This window comes from Dromiciops gliroides, chromosome 4 (assembly GCF_019393635.1).
Source record: "Dromiciops gliroides isolate mDroGli1 chromosome 4, mDroGli1.pri, whole genome shotgun sequence".
NCBI lineage: Eukaryota > Metazoa > Chordata > Mammalia > Microbiotheria > Microbiotheriidae > Dromiciops > Dromiciops gliroides.
Window position 1 is genome coordinate 86,648,707 of NC_057864.1, and position 19,810 is coordinate 86,668,516.

Below are 19,810 nucleotides of genomic sequence, written 5' to 3' on the forward strand. Positions count from 1 at the left end.
TTCTTCCTATCTTTATCCATCTTGTCCAGGTAAAATAAGTGTAATCCTTCTATCAGATAGTTCCTCAAATACCCCAAATATTAAAGATAGCCACCATTTCTTTCCCAAGTTTCTCAGATTCTCTAGCTCAGGGCTCCTAAAACTTTTTCTGCTTGAAACCCCTTTTTTACCTGAGAAAATTTTTAATGACCCCAGGTATATAGATATATAAAATAGAAGCTAGGCTCTAGGTCAAACACCTTTAACTTCCTCAACAAATCCTTAAAGAGCATGTTTTTTAATTCCTTTACTGTGTTCCTTTCCATCCTTTGAATTCGTTCATTTAACCTTATCCAGAAGAACATACACATTTGAAAAAGTTGTCAGAAATTTAAAAAAAATACAAGTCTGAAGGAAAGTTGCACTCTCAGTAACTACTAGTTTTTCATTCAAGTGCTTCAAAAAGTTTTTCATTCAAGTGCTTCAAAAAGTAAACTTATAGAACTGTAGGAAAGCTAGCAATAGCAAGGAGAATGGCTAGAGCTTTTAGAGGCCTAACTTTCTGGGGGTTACTCTCCCTATAAAGCCCATTATCATTTGTAAAATACTTTGCACATATTCTCTCTTTGGAATCTCTGAAGAACTGGTCAAGGTGGATAATATAACTATTCATTATTATTCTTATTTTGCAGAGGAAATAATTGAGGTTCTTAGAAGTTCTTAGGATCATTGATTTAGATCAGAGAGGGACTGATCCAACCCTGTGATTTTAAAAATGAAGACACTGAACCTCAGAGATTTTAAGAGACTTGCCCATATCACATTGCTAATGAGTGTCCTAATGAGATTTAAACCAATATGTCTCTGATACTAGGTAGTCTGTCTCTCTTGAAAGAATATTCTTAAAATAAAATGAACCTGGTATATTAATAACAAGTTCAATTACATTTACTTTTTGTTTTTTTTAAGTCAGGCAATTGGGGTTAAGTGACTTGCCCAGGGTCACACAGCTAGTAAGTGTTAAGTGTCTGAGGCTGGATTTGAACTCAGGTACTCCTGACTCCAGGGCCGGTGCTCTATCCACTGTGTCACCTAGCTGCCCCTACATTTACTTTTCCTTCATTGTGCAAATATCAGATAAGTCTGATAAGAGGTTTTTTTTTTCATTTAAAAATATATATTATATTATGTAGTGATATTCTAGTTATGAACAAAATGATTTCTGGATCCTCTGTTCTAGTACTTCTCTGCCAGATAGGTATGTAATTTGGAGGGCTAGCCTTTTTCAGGGAAGGAAATTATGCCTGCTTCTGTACTAGTTTTAATATTTTGTCTAAATTCCCTACTTATTAACTCTGTATTAAACAACCCAATCTAGTGAGTAATTGGTTAGCTAAACCAATCTTAAACATAGATTATGCTTTTCCTATCTTAATAACATTAATCTTTCCAGTCCTTCATGAATTTTCAAAAATATTAGTTTTTAATAACTTCAACCTGGTTTTGTCGTTTGTTTTACTATGGCTTTTCTTTTTCTCATATGTACCATAATCATTCCCCATAGAACCATCCTGCCCCAATCATTTAATCCTTCCTCATAATGAGGATTTGGATTTAAACAAGTCAACTACGTAATCATAACTAACTATGGATACCATTGTCTAAGGGCATCTAGATGATGCAATGAATAGAGCACTTGGTCAGGAATCAGGAAGATGTGAGTTCAAATGTGGCTGCAGACACTTACTAGCTGTGTGATCCTGGACAAGTCACTTAACCATTTACCTCTTTCCTTGTCCATGAAATGAACTGGAGAAAGAAATGGCAAACCAGTTCAGTATCTCTGCTAAGAAAACCCTAAATTGGTTCACAAAGAGTCTGACACAACAGGAAAAGACTGAACTACAATGCCACTGTCACTTCTTAGATCCATTGACTCGACTTCTCAACTTAGAGATAATATGTTTCATTATCACTTGTCCAAAACAAACAAACAAAAAAAATCTTCCTTAAATTTCCTTAGTTTGGTGTTAGTGTTGTAATCATTTACATGATTATAGTCATTAGGGATATTGTTCTTTTTCTGTTTGCTTCATTCCACATCTCTTCCTACTGGTTTTTCCATATCTGTCAAAATTCCTTATATTTGATGTTTTCTTATGTTACCATATATTCATTAATCAATATCTTTTCAAACCTTCCACAATCACTTTGACCCTTGTTTTGTTTTCATCAGTCTATATATTTTAATTTACTAAGAAAGCAAAACTTTACAAAGGTTTAGTATACTTGAGAAAATGATGCATTACAGGAATCAGGTCACTGAACTTGAAGCCAGGAGTTGCAAATCTTACCCCTACAGTCTATTTGAATTTAACCTCTCTCATGCTCAGGTATTTAATTTGCAAAGTGCAGATAACAATGGCATTTATTTCACAAAATTGCTATGAATATAAATTGAGATATTTGAAGTGATTTGCAAATTTTAAATTGCTACATAAATTTTATACTCCTATTATTATTATTATTATATTCAAATATACTTAGCTTACTTCTATATTCTATCTTGATTCCTAGACTTCTGGTTTTATGTAGGACATGTTCCCTACTTCAGATAACAATTTACTCTTTTTTGTTGTTGTTAGGACCAGTCCAAAAGGAAGAAAATGTTTCTGTTTTTAGTATCATTTTATGACTCATAGGTCCAAGATAATAATTTTGATATTTTAACAAAGCAAAAGTGCATATCCATATTTTTTTTCTGAATGCTGTTCTTCTCTCCAATAGGCATTATTGAAAATAAGGGCAAATTAGGCTTAAGTATCAAGTGACTGTGGTTGTTTCTATCCAGCTGTGTCAAAACAAATGGGCACTTTCAACTGAATCAAATAACAAATTCAGTCAAACAACTGATATGACTGATTTTTTGTCACCAGATGGTTTGACTGAATTGACCAGTTTAAGCTTTGTGTTGAAGCTTTTGTAATAAAAGAAGCCTTTGAAATGACAGCCAATCATGAATGAATCTATTTTTTAAGTGATTTCCTAAAGAATACATTTTAAAATAACATTCTTCATTTCAATTTATAGTTCAATCTTTCTCTTTATTTCCCAATGATATCTGCATAAGGAATGAAATCTACTATGCTGATTACCATTTTGATGATTTGACTTTGTTCAGACACCTGCACACCACATTCCATTTTAGTCATTTCCCAAACCTCTTTCTTTTCTTCTTCATTCAAAAATTAAATAAATAAATGACAACTTAAAAAAAGACAACTCAGCTGAGTTTGGCCTTCCAACGTCCTTTGGTTCTCTGGCCTAGACTCCTATTTTACCTAATTTGTTACTCCTGGAATGGACTGGAGAGTGTAACAAAATAAATACTCTTTGAAACTATACTAGGACAGGTCTTTAAAAAGAGAATTGATGATTATAGAGATTGATTAGGATTATAAGAGTATCATTCTTGACCTGGAAGGGATCCATGAGGTTATCTAATCTAAACCATTTATTTTACAGATGGGAAAACTGAGGACAATTCAATAAGCAGGAAATATTAAGTTACTTGACTGACATCACAAAGGTAGTTTGAATACAGGTCCCATGATTTTAAAAACATTGCTTTATCATGTTGTCTCAATACTTCTGTTTTTTGTGGAAATGTTTTTGTTTTTGTTTTGGAAGGGAAGGTAAAAGAAGAGGAATGGGTTTGAAAGTGTAGGACATGCAGAACTACATGTGTGTAAACTGTCACCATTGATGGAAATCCACAAATAATCTATAACATATAACGAATTTTAAAGAGCTGCTAGGAGTATTGAATGGTTAAATAGATTTTCCTTGGTCATATCTCTAGTATTCCTTAGGGCAGGATTTGCACCCAGATCTTTCTGACTCCAAGGCAGACCCAAAGCCAAATTCCACCTCACTGATCTCTTTAGTGCATTTCAACCAATCACTCTCAATAGGTATTCCCTTCACAAGTATTCATTTGGTCCTGATATTATTTTTGTTATAGTCAGTATCTCAAGGTAGATGTCAAAAAATATTGACAAAGGCAATGAGATTTTGTGGTCTTCTAAAGATACATGACAATTTCAGAATTGGACATGGCCAAAAGGTCTGGCCATTCTTATTCACTACATCTGAGGTATCCCTGTGAGGGGAGTACTGGTTATTTCTGGGTCTCTGTTGTTCACAAAAAACCATGTTGAAATCCTACAGTGAATAAGTCTAACCACGTTTTTCAGTCATGTTTGATTAGGCTGCAGTTGTACCTACAGAGACAGCAGTGGGGAAATGGACCTCAGGAACAAAAGGGGCAGGGGGAGTTAGTACAGTAATAAGAAGTAAAGCCTTTTCTTTTTTTCTTGGCACAAATTTTCATGGGAAACAAGGAAGCAGAGAAGAGAAAACTAGTTCATTGCCTGTCAGTGTCACTCAGTGTGAATATTTGACAGATTCGTCAGGTCACCCAAAATCTTGAGCTGCTGGAATAGAAAGTAAATTGCAGAACTTCAAGGGAGTAGGGGGAAAAAAAATTGGTGATTGGTCTTACTTCAAATGAGAAAAGTAGAAAGTGTGAACTGATAAGAATTCCTTGGTGCAAATAAGATTTGAAGTGGTGAAAAATGCTATTTAAACTCCAGAATTAAAAGTTCTAGGGTGGGCTAAGAGTCAGATACCAATTTTTTTTCTAATCTAAGTGTTTTTGATAAAAAAAAAATTTTGATCTATTACTGTTAATTGGAAATAAGGGCAACCTCTTACTTAAAATGTATAGCAAGAGTATTACAGGAGAGAGTTGTAATTGAAAAGCCTTTGTGTAACTAAAATTGTAAATGTGTTCCAAAATCGATAGGAATAGAGCATTAAAATTTTAGTAAAAGTAAGAAATGTAAATATGTACATTGGATAGTCCCATTTTCTTTTATGTTTTAACTTGATCTATCAGACATGAGATACCATTATTATGATTTCTTTACTATCTTTCCACATGGATATCGACGTATCAAAACTCAAACTCATAACCAGGTTCAGTTGTAACCTAAGCTGCTTTGCATTGTCTAGGAAACTCTTTTTTTATCATTGTTGTTCAAATGGCTACTAAAATAAATTATCTACTGAAAATCAAAGCTATTATGGTGTGATAAATTGCTGTGACAGTAACAGCTCCCCAAAGGAAGATCAGCGGCAACAGCAGCAAACATTAAGTTGCTAGTGTGTACATATATTTAAATATGACTACTAGTATGTTAATACATAGGCAAGAGAATGGAAAGACATTAAATGTCCTCAGGGACTTTACATTATAAAATGAATATCATCATATGCAGAAAAGAAAAGCAACAATCAAGAGAAGAACAAAATAGGTACACTTAATATTACTATGTGGTTAAATAAATGAGTAGAGAAGGGTAAAAGGGAAAAAAAGGCAAAAGAGGACAAAGTTAAAAATGAATACTAGTAAAAAACTGAGAATGCTTCAGTGCCTAAGGCAAGGAATAGTGATAGGCAAATTTTGTCTGGGGTTGTGGCATAAATAAAAATAATTTAGACTAGGTCAGAATTATATACCATCAGATGAGTCCTACAAATAGATTCACATTTTCCAATTCATTGGAGGGTGTCTTAACTCCTACCTTGTGGGCAAAGCTCAAGAAATAAAATCCCTTCCATAACCATTTACTCTCAGCATTAAGTTTTTCATTTCTTCTGACTTTTTCATTTATCTTTCATTTAGGGTTTTGTTTTGTTTTGTTTTGTTTTGTGGGGCAATGAGGGTTAAGTGACTTGTCCAGGGTCACAGAGCTAGTAAGTGTCAAGTATCTGAAGCCGGATTTGAACTCAGGTACTTCTGAATCCAGGGTCAGTGCTTTATCCACTGCACCACCTAGCTGCCCCCAATTTAGGGCATTTTTAATAATAATTTCTCTTCCTTTAATTTCTACTGTTCAATCAACCAATCAATAATCATGATTTATTATGTGTCTTGTAAAGAATTAATTGTTATTTGAGGTTTTTATGCCTCAGCGCACACTGGCCTGGGACTCCACAGGCTGCGAGGTGCTCCACCCACTGGTTGTAGCAGTTGCCAGGGCTCTGGCACTTCTCTTCATCACCACTCACCTACGCCTGCACGGGCCTGGCAAAATTATAATGATTGGAAGGCTAGTGAGGGCAGTCATGTGACTGTCAGAGCAGCCATACCATTGGCTGGGGCTGTGTGGGGTGTTTTTCTAGGTTTGGGGGAGGAGAATTGGGCATTCTACATGGAAGCTGGAAAGGGACAGGCATTCTGCTGCGTGTTTTCAGCTGATTCCTGGGCGGTGGTATTTTTTCAGGTATTATAATTTCCCTTTCCCCATTTTATTTCCTTTCCCTTGATCCTACTGATTCTGTCTGTTTTTTTTTTTTAAGTTCGTTTTTGTTAAAATAAATCTTGTTCTGTTTTGAGGGAGGCTACCAGTCTCCTTCCTTGCCCCAATATTGCGGCGAGCCGCTTAACTAGCACTCCCCAATTAAAAACTGGTCTCCACAGTCTTCTGGATGTTAGGGCTACAAAGACAAAACTTGTTCTGGTCTCAAGAAACTTACATTCATTTGAAAGGAGACTATATATATATATATATATATATATATATATATGTGTGTGTGTGTGTGTGTGTATACATATATAGAGATAGAGATAGTGGTAGAGGTAGACGTAGAGGTAGAGGTATAAAAGCAGAATAAACACAAGGTAGTTTGGGAGTAGGGAGGCAATAGCAATCTGGGGGACCAGGAAAGGCCTGGATACTTACAACTCAAAATAAAAAGTCATATTCACTTTTCCATTTGTCTAAGTTTCTCCATCCTTACAAAATAAATAAAAATAAGAACCTGGCTTTGCTAATTCCTCAAGGTATTTATTTCACTTCTCAATCCCTTTTAATCTAGTTTCTGACCTAACCAATTGACCTAGATTGCTTTCCCAAATATTATTAATGATCCCTTAACTACTAAAAATAGCAGTCTTTCCCTAGTCTTTATTCTTGACTTTTCAGTAGTTTTTGGCATTCTCCTGAACACTTTCTCCTATCTTGGATTCTGCAACACTGTTTTCTCTTGATTTTTCTCCCACCTTGCTGAGATTTCTTGGTTGCTTTTTCTGGATTGTCTTCTGCCTCCAATAATTGTGGGTGTCCTCTAGAGTCTGTTCCTGGGAACCCATCTTTTTGCTTTATATTGTTTCTTTTAGTAGCCTCATCAGCTGCCATGGGTTCAATTTTCTTTTTCTTTCCTTTTTTTTTTTTTTTTTTTTGCAGGGCAATGAGGGTTAAGTGACTTGCCCAGAGTCACACAGATAATAATTGTCAAGTGTCTAAGGCCGAATTTGAACTCAGGTCCTCATGAATCCAGGGCTGGTGCAATTTTCAACTCCAAAATCAATTTGACTACCATATTTACATTGTCTCTAATCTTTTTTCAGAATTCAAGGCCTGTGTTGACAGCTGCCTGCTATGTATATCTATCTTGATGCTCTGCAGTCATTTCAAACTCAACATTTCCAAAATAAAACTCACTCTACTTTCCCCCAGACATCTCTCTCTAGTCTTACTCATTTCTCTTTTTGGTAGAATTATTCTTATAGACACCCAGATTTTAAACCTAGTAGTCATTGTGAACACTGATGAATGAAATAACATTTATTAATCACTTTGTGTCAAATACTATGTTAGGAGTTAGACATGCAAATTATGCAATGAGAAAGTCTGTACATTCAGGAAGTTTATATTCTAATGAGAAAACACTTAAATGTATAATTGTCATGGAAGGGATTTTTGGTCCAGAGTCACATGCATGGTGACTTGATGCATAAAACAATCTATTTTCATGAGTTTTCCCAAAGCAATAGTCATATTAATTTTACTACTGTGCTCAGAGAAAGTATCAGTAAACAGAGTAGTGAGGGGAGGAGTAATTGCAAGATAGATGATGTTGGTAAATGCCTACATGGAGACATGCCTACTGTAAAATAGAATAGTATGTATTATAGAGATAAAAAGTGGCTATTTTCAGAATATCTAAATATGCATATTGGGAGTCACTTTGGAATAGAGAAGGATTGAAACTTGATATTTTAAACAGTTTCAAAGGCTAAATATTTATACCATTCTAAAAATAGATAACCAGTACATTGTTTCCTGTTTTAAAAATAGCTAACCGATACCTTATTTTTCTGTAATTTCTGTTCTCTTAGACAACAGGATATCAGAGGTAGGTCATGCCTATTCTTGAACATTTAAAAAATACATTCTACAATCTGTTAGGTGTAATTCTTGTGATCTTACAATGCCAAGCCAAAAATGCTGGTTTGGAGACATTGGAAGAGAAATGAAGGATGGGGACCATGGGGTACAGTGGGATAAGTTTGTGCTCACATATTTAACAAGCACTATATAGATCAATTCCAAGGTAGAAGTTACAGATCAGAATGGATTCAGCCCATATTTGAGGCAGTGCAAGATTACTCAAGAGGGCCAAAGGAGCAGTCCTGGCACTGCTGACTTCTTAGTTACCATCACAATACTCCTGACCCAACAGGACTCCAGTCTCCATAGTCACCATCACTGTCACAATGAGCCATAAGGAAGAGACTATGCAGCCACCAGCAGCCTGACCCTTAGTATTCTAGACACCAAACCCTATATCACTAGCACTGGGGGGAAAGTGGGGAGGGGATTGGAGGGGAAGCCCCTTTCCTCCCCTTCCCTACCTCAAATGGCCAGGACAAGAAGGTTATCATGCTGAAGGTTTTGCCAAGAGTAAAATGGTTCAAGGTAAGAAATGGCTTCAGTGACACCAATTAAGATGTATTTATACACCAGACTGCCATAAAGAAGAAAAACCCTGGAAGTACCTTATTGGAGTAGGATGGGAGGTTTAAATAGGTTGAAGAGAAAATGGAGTGTGGAGGGAGCTAATGCTCCAACCCCTCATGCATTAATTCTGCAAGGCAGCAGATATGCAGCCAACAGTCACCATTATAGATATCTGTCCACATCACAGGTGTTCTCCTTGATGTTACCAGAAGAATTACAATTAGGAGAAAAAAACAAAAACAAAGGATTGGAGAGTGCTTCAGAAGTCCAGAGCTAACAATACAGCAATCCTCGCTACCCCACATAGTGGGTTCCACCGTATTACATGCGAAGACCATCAACATCAACCACAACATTCCTACTCTCCTATGCAAGAAGTGATAGAGGGCACTGCTGATAATGATAGAGGGCTCTGATGCAAAGGGCACTAAGAACCAAGTCAAGACAGATGGATTTGAACTGTATACCATGATTCTGCAGGGAAGCTCCTCATCAAAGACAGCCTGGAAAGGAAGGTAGTCAAGACTAGGAAAACCAAGAACATGAGACCCAGGGTCAGCAGCCATTTCAACGTTGGTACCTCTGTAATTTCTATCACCAACAGATGCCCAGGGAACCCTAAACCACAAGATGGCAAACAGTTAAAAACAGTCAAATCAGCTGAGAATAAATTGGCTTCCATGGCTGAGCAGAGCTGGGCTGAATAAATGCAGGGTTACCATCTCCAACATCATCCTGTTTAACCATCACACAAGAAGAAGGAATATGAAATTCCAGCGATAATATAAATGGAAAAAAAAAAAAAGATTTGGAACTGATGACCAACTAAAATGCTTGCTTTTTTTTCTTTTTTTTCTTTTCTTTTTTTACTTTTTTTACTTTTCTTTTTGCTATTGACCAGATAACTAGAACTATTGGCATTATGTATCCTCCATGAGTTTTTGTTTTGTTTTGTTTTTAAGTTTAAAAAGTTTTTTCAGGGGAATGACAAACACCTTGGTTTTTTTTGTTTGTTTGTTTTGTTTTGTTTTTTGTTGTTGTTGTTTTGTTTTGGTTCTCCCAATACAACTTTAACATTTTTTTTTTTTTAATATCTGGTCAAGGTGAGATTAAGAATCTCATTTTTAATTTGTCCAAAAGTATCCTTGATTTAAAAAAAAAAAGGCCACAAACCGCAAGCATGTGTTAATAAAAGGTCTTTAAATTAAAAAAAAAAAATCTGAGTGCCTTAACTCCCCTGGCTACTGGTATTGTTTCTGTAGAACTTACCTGTTGGTACTGTTTCAGTTGGAGAGAATCAAGACATATTTGGCAGGCTGATGAGGTTGAATGGCTGATGACATGTAAAGTTATGTTCCTACTTTAAACCTTAATAGCTGAAAGTTAGATCCCACTTTTCACATATCTTGTCTCTACTGACAAAGCTTATATCCTTGGGACTTTGTCTCTGCTACTTGTACTATTATAGTAACCTTAATTCTTCTATTTATCTGTCCTTTCTTCTATATAATTTATGCTCCACACAGATACTTATAAGATATTCCTTAAGAAATGCCCTCACTATATCATCTCTATACTCCCAACACTACTACCATACACACACATGTAGAATCTTTGATGATTGCATATTGTCTCTTTGAGAAAATATAAAATCCTCAGTTTGACATTTAAAAGCCTCCACAATCTGGTTGCCATTATCTTTCCAGTCTTATTTCATATAACTCTATGACATTCCATCTCTTTTTCTAAGTCTTTACAAAACCTTTCCTCCATACGTGGAATGTATTCAACCTTCACCTCTACCACTTGGAACATCGAGTGTTCTTTAAAGTTCAGCTCAGGGCCCAACTCTGATAAGAAACCTCTTTCCCTCTTGAAGTTACTTTACATTCATTTATATATACTTTGTGCTTAACTCTGTAAATATTTTCTCATTCTCGCTCTTATGAAATGTAAGATCTTGAAGACGGGCTATTTTCATTGTATTCTCTGTATTCTAACAAGTAGCATAATTCCTGGCATATGATTGGCAATTAATGTTTTTTTAATTGAATTATTGAATTGTATAGTGTTACTTGTATTCACTATTCCCTTTAGCTGGATTTTTTTTCTTTATTATCTATCTTTTTTCTTTATCTTTATCTATCTATAGCTATATTAATTCCATTCTTCAAAGGACCAAAGGCCATTGTTTTTAACTCAAGGCAAAATGTATCTATTTTCCCTGACTGTCAATTTCACCTTTATAATATCTTTCTTTTCTTTCTCTCTCTTTTTTTTTTTTATTGAGGCAATTGGGGTTAAGTGACTTGCCCAGGGTCACACAGCTAGTAAGTGTTAAGTGTCTGAGGCCGGATTTGAACTCAGGTACTCCTGACTCCAGGGTCGGTACTCTATCCACTGTGCCACGTAGCTGCTCCCATAATATCTTTCAAATAAATCCCCTTCTCTTTCTGCCGCTGCCATCACATTGGTACAGGACCCTATTTCTTCACCTAGCATTTACTGCAATAGTCAGTTGGTGGGTCTGTCTGCCTCACATATCTCACTCCAGTTCATCCTCCAATCAGTCACCAAAGTGATTTCATTAAAACATAGATCTGATCATTTCACTCCCTTACTCAATAAACCCTAATGGCTCCCTATGAATTCCAAGATTAAATACAAAATTATCTGGCATTCAACGTCTTTCATAATCAACAACTTTGGAATCATTTGTGAAATATGGGAAACAATGTCATAGGACCATTTAGAATAGTGTGCCCACATCAAAAAAAAGCAATGTGCTCCATGAGCAAAGAAGAATTGTAGTAGTTAAAAAAGAAATGCCACATGCAGATTTAGAGACATTTCCATTACAAATATTCATACAGACTATTTGTGTCCAACCTGTGGTAGAGCCTTCAGAGATCATATTGGTCTGATCAGCCACAGTCAGACACACTGTACGTGACCCCTAACATAGTGATTACATTTTGGTCCTCTTTGTTCATGAAGGACAACAACCAAACAAATCCCATTTACTGTAGGGAAGCCATCCTATTCTTACTGATACTTTATATTATATTGATAATAGAGCATTTATTTTGTGAATTTTATAAGTTAAGATTCTAAGAATTAAAAATTTGGAGATAAAGGTACATCTGTACTAAAACCAGGTCATAAATATTAATGTATTATTATATTACAGCTGCACAGACCCTTTTTTTTTTTTTTTTTTTAGTGAGGCAATTGGGTTTAAGTGACTTGCCCAGGGTCACACAGCTAGTAAGTGTTAAGTGTCTGAGGCCGGATTTGAACTCAGGACCTCCTGAATCCAGGGCCGGTACTCTATCCACTGTGCCATCTAGCTGCCCCTGCACAGACCCTTTTAATGAAGCATGTTTTAAAAAGCGTGTGCTTCTTTGTAAAATGATATCACTTAAATTTTTATCTCAATTCCTGTATACTTATCTAGGATTTTGTGTACTTTATCATACTTGAATATTCAACAACTAAACCTGAAAATTGATATCCTCTATTTTGAGGTAGGATTTTCTGACTCAAAATTGCATTTCAATAAACTCTTCATACTTTTTAGCACTCTTACAGAATATATTTTCATCAGACCTCTTGACTAATAGCCAAAACAGCCTTCCTGAATATTGTATTTCTCAGGTTGGTCAAAGAGAAAATAAGAGATAAGAATGATAATCTTCGGTAACGAGTGTAATTGGAGGAGGAATTAAATAGAGAATGAGACTTGGGATGTCATAATGAGAATCAGAGGGACAGCCTTGGAGTTTGTAAGATCCAAGTCTTGTGTTATACACATGCTACCTGGCTGACATCAGCAGGTTTCATTTAACCTCTCCCTGATACAGGGAACTTGTTTATTATAAATTATAGAAGTGTTCTTCTGTCCCAGTATGGAGTTGCTACAATTGGGTTTTCCCTAATGAGAAATTATAGGTCCCGAAGCCCACTACGCACCAAAAAAAAAAAAAATAGCTGCATAATTTTGATGTTTCTGAGGGAAAGTATTTTTAAGGACTGCTTAATTTTTTTTTTTTTGGTGAGGCAATTGGGATTAAGTGACTGGCCCAGGGTTACACAGCTAGTGAGTGTTAAGTGTCTGAGGCCGGATTTGAACTCAGGTCCTCCTGAATCTAGGACCAGTGCTTTATTCACTGCGCCACCTAGCTGCCCTGACTGCTTAATTCTTATTGATAGTTAATTCATCCTAGTATGATCCACACTTGAAGGAAACTGTTGATATGTAAGTAAATATAGGGTGGGCCAAAAATCACATTCACAAAAGGGTTTCAAAATTTAATAACTCCTTTATTTTTAATTTGCAAAATTCTAACATTATACATAGTGTGTGTATATATATATACATACATACATATATATATACATACATACACATATATATATATACATACATACATATATGTATATATACTGTATATAATAACAGGATATTGCAAATTAAATATATAGAGATATATATGAAATAAAGAAAAATAATTTTCAAAAAGTTATTGAAACATCAGACCCCTTCATGATTTATGGCCCACCCTTTATTAAGCACTGATATACCAGTCTCTCAGCAATAATTTATTAAAAGCTTGACGGGGGATAAAAAGTCAAAAATAAAATAAATCCCTGTCCTCAAGGAGCATATATTCTCTAGAAGATTTCATGGGCATAACTAAGTGTGTGCATACACATATACATATAGGAAAATTAATATGTGTGCACATTTACTTATGCGTGTATGTGCATATTCATATGTTGATGTATGTCTTTCTATATCTGTGCCTCTAACTCTATTTCTATGTCTACAAATAGACATATAGAAATATATGGATATATTAAGGACTAGGTCACTGACTTTCAATTAATAAGTAAAAGTTTCAACATTGGACATAGAAGATAAAAAGGTTTTAGTTATGGTGCTAGCTTCATTTTGTGGTTTACCTGTACATTTCCTTCAATTGAAAATATGTATTCTTCTAGAATTCACGGCATCTTCAGCCACTTCTGAAAATTATAAAATGATTTAAAAAGGCTCAACTCTTAGAGAATATTAAAGTCATGAAATGTTTCCTTTACTATAGTCCTTATCTTGATAGATCTCTCTTTATTTAATGTGAATTTTGCAAACAGCGATTACTCATAACTCAGAAAACAAATGATACAAATAGAACATTTAGTAATATACATAATGGTTCAAATTAAATTATTATAGTATAACATCTTTTATCATAAAGTTTTTGTTCAAGATAAACAGTACAGCTTGAATTTTTTTATATTAAGCAATGAATAATTTGAAGGCATTTTTCATAAACTTAAGATGTAGTATTGGTGTTTTGTTCATTTCTATTTTTTAGTCCAGACATTATTTCTTTGGTGTAGGGGATTCAAGGAGTAGAAACTCCCTATTCTAATAAAGATTTGCTATAGATCTGAAATGAATAATATTAGACTGTTGGGTTTTTTTGCAGCTCTGACAAGTTGAATGACTTGCCTACAGTTGGATAATATTTGTCATATATAGGTCTTCATGAATCCATTTTTTTGTCCTTTATTCACCATTTCATGTTTCCTACTGATGTTTTAGAAGCTATTAAAATCTGAAAAAAAATGTTTTAACAATATCTTCTAATCTTCAGGACCTTGTATGGAAAAGGAAATTAACAAATATATTTTGAATTGAATATTTTTAATTGAATTAAAAGTAGAAAGGTGAACACAACAACCACAACCATATCTAGGTTATCACAGATAATGATAGACAGAATCTTGAATGTTCACAAGTAGTCTTGCAGCATTCAATCAACAAGCATTTCTTCAGCATTTAGCATGTTCCAGGCACTGTGCTAAGAGGTAGAAATACAAAGACAAAAAAAAAAAATGAAACAACCCTTGCCGTCAAAAAAACTTGTTGTGGGGGGGAGGGGAGTGAGCACATATATGTGCAACATTTTGATCATATGTAAATTTAGGAGTTGGATTACATGGTCTCTCTAGCATCTTCTGGTGATGTAGAAAATCACATGTAGCCTCTGACCTTGTCTGTCTCAAACAGACCCTGGCCTTGCTGTGTTCCAGCTACAGCTGCAGGCCTGTAACATCTGCCTTCTGACCTTGTCTGTCTCAGACAGGCTCTGGCCTTGAGGTACCCCAGTTGCAACGACTGGCCTCCCTTTAACCACTAAGCACCACTATGCATCCTTTGTTAGGTGAATAAATTACCTTATCTTCATTTGATAAACTTGCCACTATGACATGCCTACTCTTTTTGTATGTAACCAGGTGGGCTACAAGACTCGGGGCCCATTGTTGGAGGCTTAAAAACCCACTTTGGGCCTGTGTGTAATAAACTCTCTCTCTCTCTCTCTCTCTCTCAACCTTGAGTACCTGACTGAGTATTTTCTGTGTTGATCATGCTGTAATATTGGCTCTATAGCTCTGATCCTATAATTCAAAATGTATGAAATAAGTATGTGGTATGGGGGGGGGAGTTAAATTACCTTGAATTTATTTTAGTTTAACTATTTTTAACCAGTGGTGGAAATCTTTTAAACTTTAGACCACAGTTACTAGTGAGTAGCAAAGTAAATTATAATGTTTAAAAGTTTGGCATCCAGGGAGAAAGAGAGAACACAAAGTCCTGAACCATTAGCAGGTTAAAAATAAAACAAACAAAACAAAACAAAACAAAAACCTTAAGTACTTCTTGTCCTGTCAGTACACCCACTTCTCTTCTGTCACCATTATGAATATTGAAAGCTTTCATTACCTCACATTTTGATTATTGCCTGCTGGTGAATCTGCCTGCCTCAAGTCTCAAGCAACACTCTAATATATCCTCTAATTCAGCTAATAATGTGATTTTACTAAAGCACCAGTCTGACCATGTCACCCTCCCTACTCAATAAACTCCCATGGCTCCCCATTGCCTTCAGGATCAAATAGTAAATCCTTTGGTGTTCCAAACCCTTAATATCTTAGCCCCACCTACCTTTCCAGTACTCTTTTATTTTACAGTCCAACATGTCATCTTTGATCCAGTGATATTGGCATCCTTGTTGTTCCACAAACTAAGATACTCCATCTCTCTGTGCCTAGCATTTTCTCTGCCTGTCCCTCATGTCTTGAATGCTTTCCCTCATCTCTGCATCCTGGCTTTTTTGGTTTCCTTTAAATCCCAACTAAAATCCCTTCTTCAGAAAGCTTTTCTCCAACCCCTCTTAATTCCAGTGCCTTCCCTCTATTAATCATTTCCTTTTGTTTTGTATATATTTGTTGTCTTGTTGTCTCCCTTAGTAGACTGTGAGCCCCTTGAGGGCAGGAGCTGTCTTCTGCCTCTTTTTCAATCAGTAAATATTTATTAAATACCTAAACTTATCCAGGCATCATACTAAGAACTAGGGATATGAAAAGAGGCAAAAGACAATCCTTGCACTTAACTAAAGAACTTGTAGTCTAATGAGGAAGACAACCAGAAAACAAATTTGTACCAACAAGCTTTGTGTATCTCTGGTGCTTAGCACGATGTCTGACACATAGTAGATGTTTAATAAATGTTTATTGACTAACTGACAGGGTACCTTCTAAACTGAGGCAATGTCTAACTTCAAGCTTAATAATGTTCAAGACGCATTGGAAAAGCCTTGAGCACACAATTTAACAAGATTACAGCAGAGGGAGGAGGACTTGGTAAAACTTTAGGGAAAATCTATTTAGGTTTGCCTCCATTTTTTTCTCTAGTCAGTGACAGTTCTTCTTATCTCATTGGACTTATTTCTATCTGGAAAAGATTTACAACTACAGTAAATTATCTCAGTAAGAAAATTGGTGACTGTATAAATAGGCTATGTAAACGCTTTAGAAATTCCTACCCCTATCCTCCCATCTCACCAATTAAAGTCCTTGAAAGTGAGACCATTATACCATTAAGATATCATAATCTTGGGGGCGGCTAGGTGACGCAGTGGATATAGCACCAGCCCTGGATTCAGGAGTATCTGAGTTCAAATCCAGCCTCAGACACTTGACACTTACTAGCTGTGTGACCCTGGGCAAGTCACTTAACCCCCATTGCCCTGCAAAAAAAAAAAAAAAAAGATATCAATATTGATTGTGAGTGTGTGGGTGGGGGGTAGGGGGATTATGTGAGGGGAAATGATTATGTATAAGAAAATTACTCTGGATACAAATAAGAATAATAATATTGTTTTCAGTAAAATTAGAAAGAAAGAAAAATTCAAAATGGAAACTACCTATAAACAAGTATGTCAGAAAATAAAATGCTTTAGGCAGAGGCATATATGTGTGTGTGATTGTATATTCTGCATCACTTGAACCTTTAAAACATATTCATCATTTTGAAGTTTCTGAATATTATAATAGAAATATTGTCCATTGAATGAAATTCACAAATAAATTCCACATAAAGGTTAGCATTTTTGGATTCTGTAGTACGCTCCAAGTTAGAAAATGTTTTTATAATTCATCATTTGGTCCTTGCAGAAATCTTATGATGTAAGAAGCACAGGGTTACTTATACTACTTTACAAAGGAAGAACTTTTGGTGTAGAAATGTTTTGTAGCTTGTGAAGGTCTGATAACTCAAGGTTTCTTAAACTTTTTCTACTTGTGAACACTTTTTGTTCAAGAAATTTCTACACAGCTCCAGGTATATAGGTATATAAGATAGGTATCCATAACCTTTAACTGTTGCCAAATTTTTCACGACCTCCACATGCAATTGCACAACTCCATATCACAACCCTCAATTTAAGATGTGCTATAACTTGTATACAGATGAGCAAAATTTGATTATAGATCTTTTCATTTTTTTCTCCAGTATACTATGTCACATTTCTGAGTTTTTGTAGATTAAGAAGAAAATACCCTATTTCTTATATACTGTCCTTTTTATACATCACCATATTTAGTCATTTCAATGACATTACATAAATTCCCATTTTGGGTTCAACTGAAAATCTATCATCTCCCCCCACTACCATGCTTAATTAAAGCTAGTCAATTCCCCCTTTCTATGCCTACAATTTATTTTTCTACCCAATTCTACTGCATAGGAATCTATAGCTATATTTAAAAAAGATAACTGATAAGTTAGTTGATAATATAATTGGTAACTTTCAACTCAATTCTAGAATTCAACAAGCATCCACTTCATATCTACAATATGCAAGGAATTGACCTATAAGAGAAAAAAATATATTTTGACCAAATGAGAGAGAAGTTTGATTGCTGGAAGGACAAAAACTTGTCATCACTTTCTTAGTATTTGAATATGTATAATGAGCTCATTGGCTAATTTTATACAACAAAATGAAATAACATGCATAGTCAGTTTCTCTAGCAACTGAATATTAACTTTAAAACATTACTTCTGTTTTGATATGCTCAGTAGAAAGTCAGTATGACATTTGTAATCAAAAACTGATGATCTGTGGTCTGAGGATTTTCATTAGTCTATATTATTTTATATACAATGAGGTAGCGTTGTGTACTCTGATAGTTCATTTCAGGGTCATTTAAACAGGGGTTCAGATCCTGCCTGTGACACATGTAATTTATCTGACCTTGGGCAAGTAACAACTTTTTTATTGCTCTGGACTTCAGTTGGATTATGAGTTGAGAATATGTAGTTGTTCTACACTAGTAGAGGGAATTGCCTATACAAATGAAATCACTGGTTTGGTTTAAATAAACAGAAAAATAAGTATACACATATGCATAGATTTTGCTGTTGTTCAGTCATATTAATTATGTCTGATTCTTCATCACCTTATTTGGAGGGTTTTCTTGGCAAGATACAGAAATGTTTCACCATTCCCTTCTCCAACTCATTTTGCACAAGATGAGGAAACTGAGGTCAATAGCATTGAGCAACTTGCCCAAATTCACATACCCAGTAACTGAGGCCAGATTTGAACTCATGTCATCCTGACTCCAGGCCTGGAGCTCTATCCACTGTACTACCTAGCTGCCCCTATATGTATGCATATGTGTATACATATAGACATATACTACTATTCCTATGCTACTACTACTTGACGTTATATAGCACTTCCAGTTTGCAAAACTCTCATTTATCTATCTATCTATCTATCTATCTATCTATCTATCTATCTATCTATCTATCTATCCATCATATTCTTTTTTTATGCTTACAACAACAACCCTGGGTTGTAGGTAATATTATCATCATCCCCATTTTACAGATGAGTTCATTGAGGCAGACAGAGATTAAATAACTTGTCCAGGGTCATATAGCTAGTAGATATTTGATGACAGATTGGGACCTAGAACTTTCTGACTCCAGGGTCAATGTTCTATCACTCTTTCTAAAGTACAACCTAGCTGTTTCTTATATCATCTTGTTGCCTCATTCAACACCTGTAGGTGTGTATACACATACAGACACACACATATACATCTGTTTATACATATATGTATAATATATGTATCTGAATACATGTGCATCTGTATATACATGTATGCTACCAGGTTGTGTAGTATATATCTATATGCCTATATTATATATGTGTATATAATATTTATATAGACAATCTCATTTAATTGTATGCATATATACATATATACAAATACACATATATGCATCTTTGTGTCTGTGCACGCATAGCTACACATAGTTATTGAGTATAATACAAGTGTGAATCTGTATATAGCGAAAAGAGTAGCATTTGAATAGACTACAATGCTGGAGTCAGGAAGTCCATTCAAAAACCACTTCTAACATTTACCTCTGTGATCATGGGCAAGTCATTTAAACTCTATGTTAATCAAGCATCTGTAATAGTGGGGTTACTTATTTGCTCCACCTAAAACTTAAAATATTATAAGATACCTAATCTCATATACCAGAAAATGATGTATAAAGAATTCCTTAAAACCAAAATGAGTTCCACCAGAAT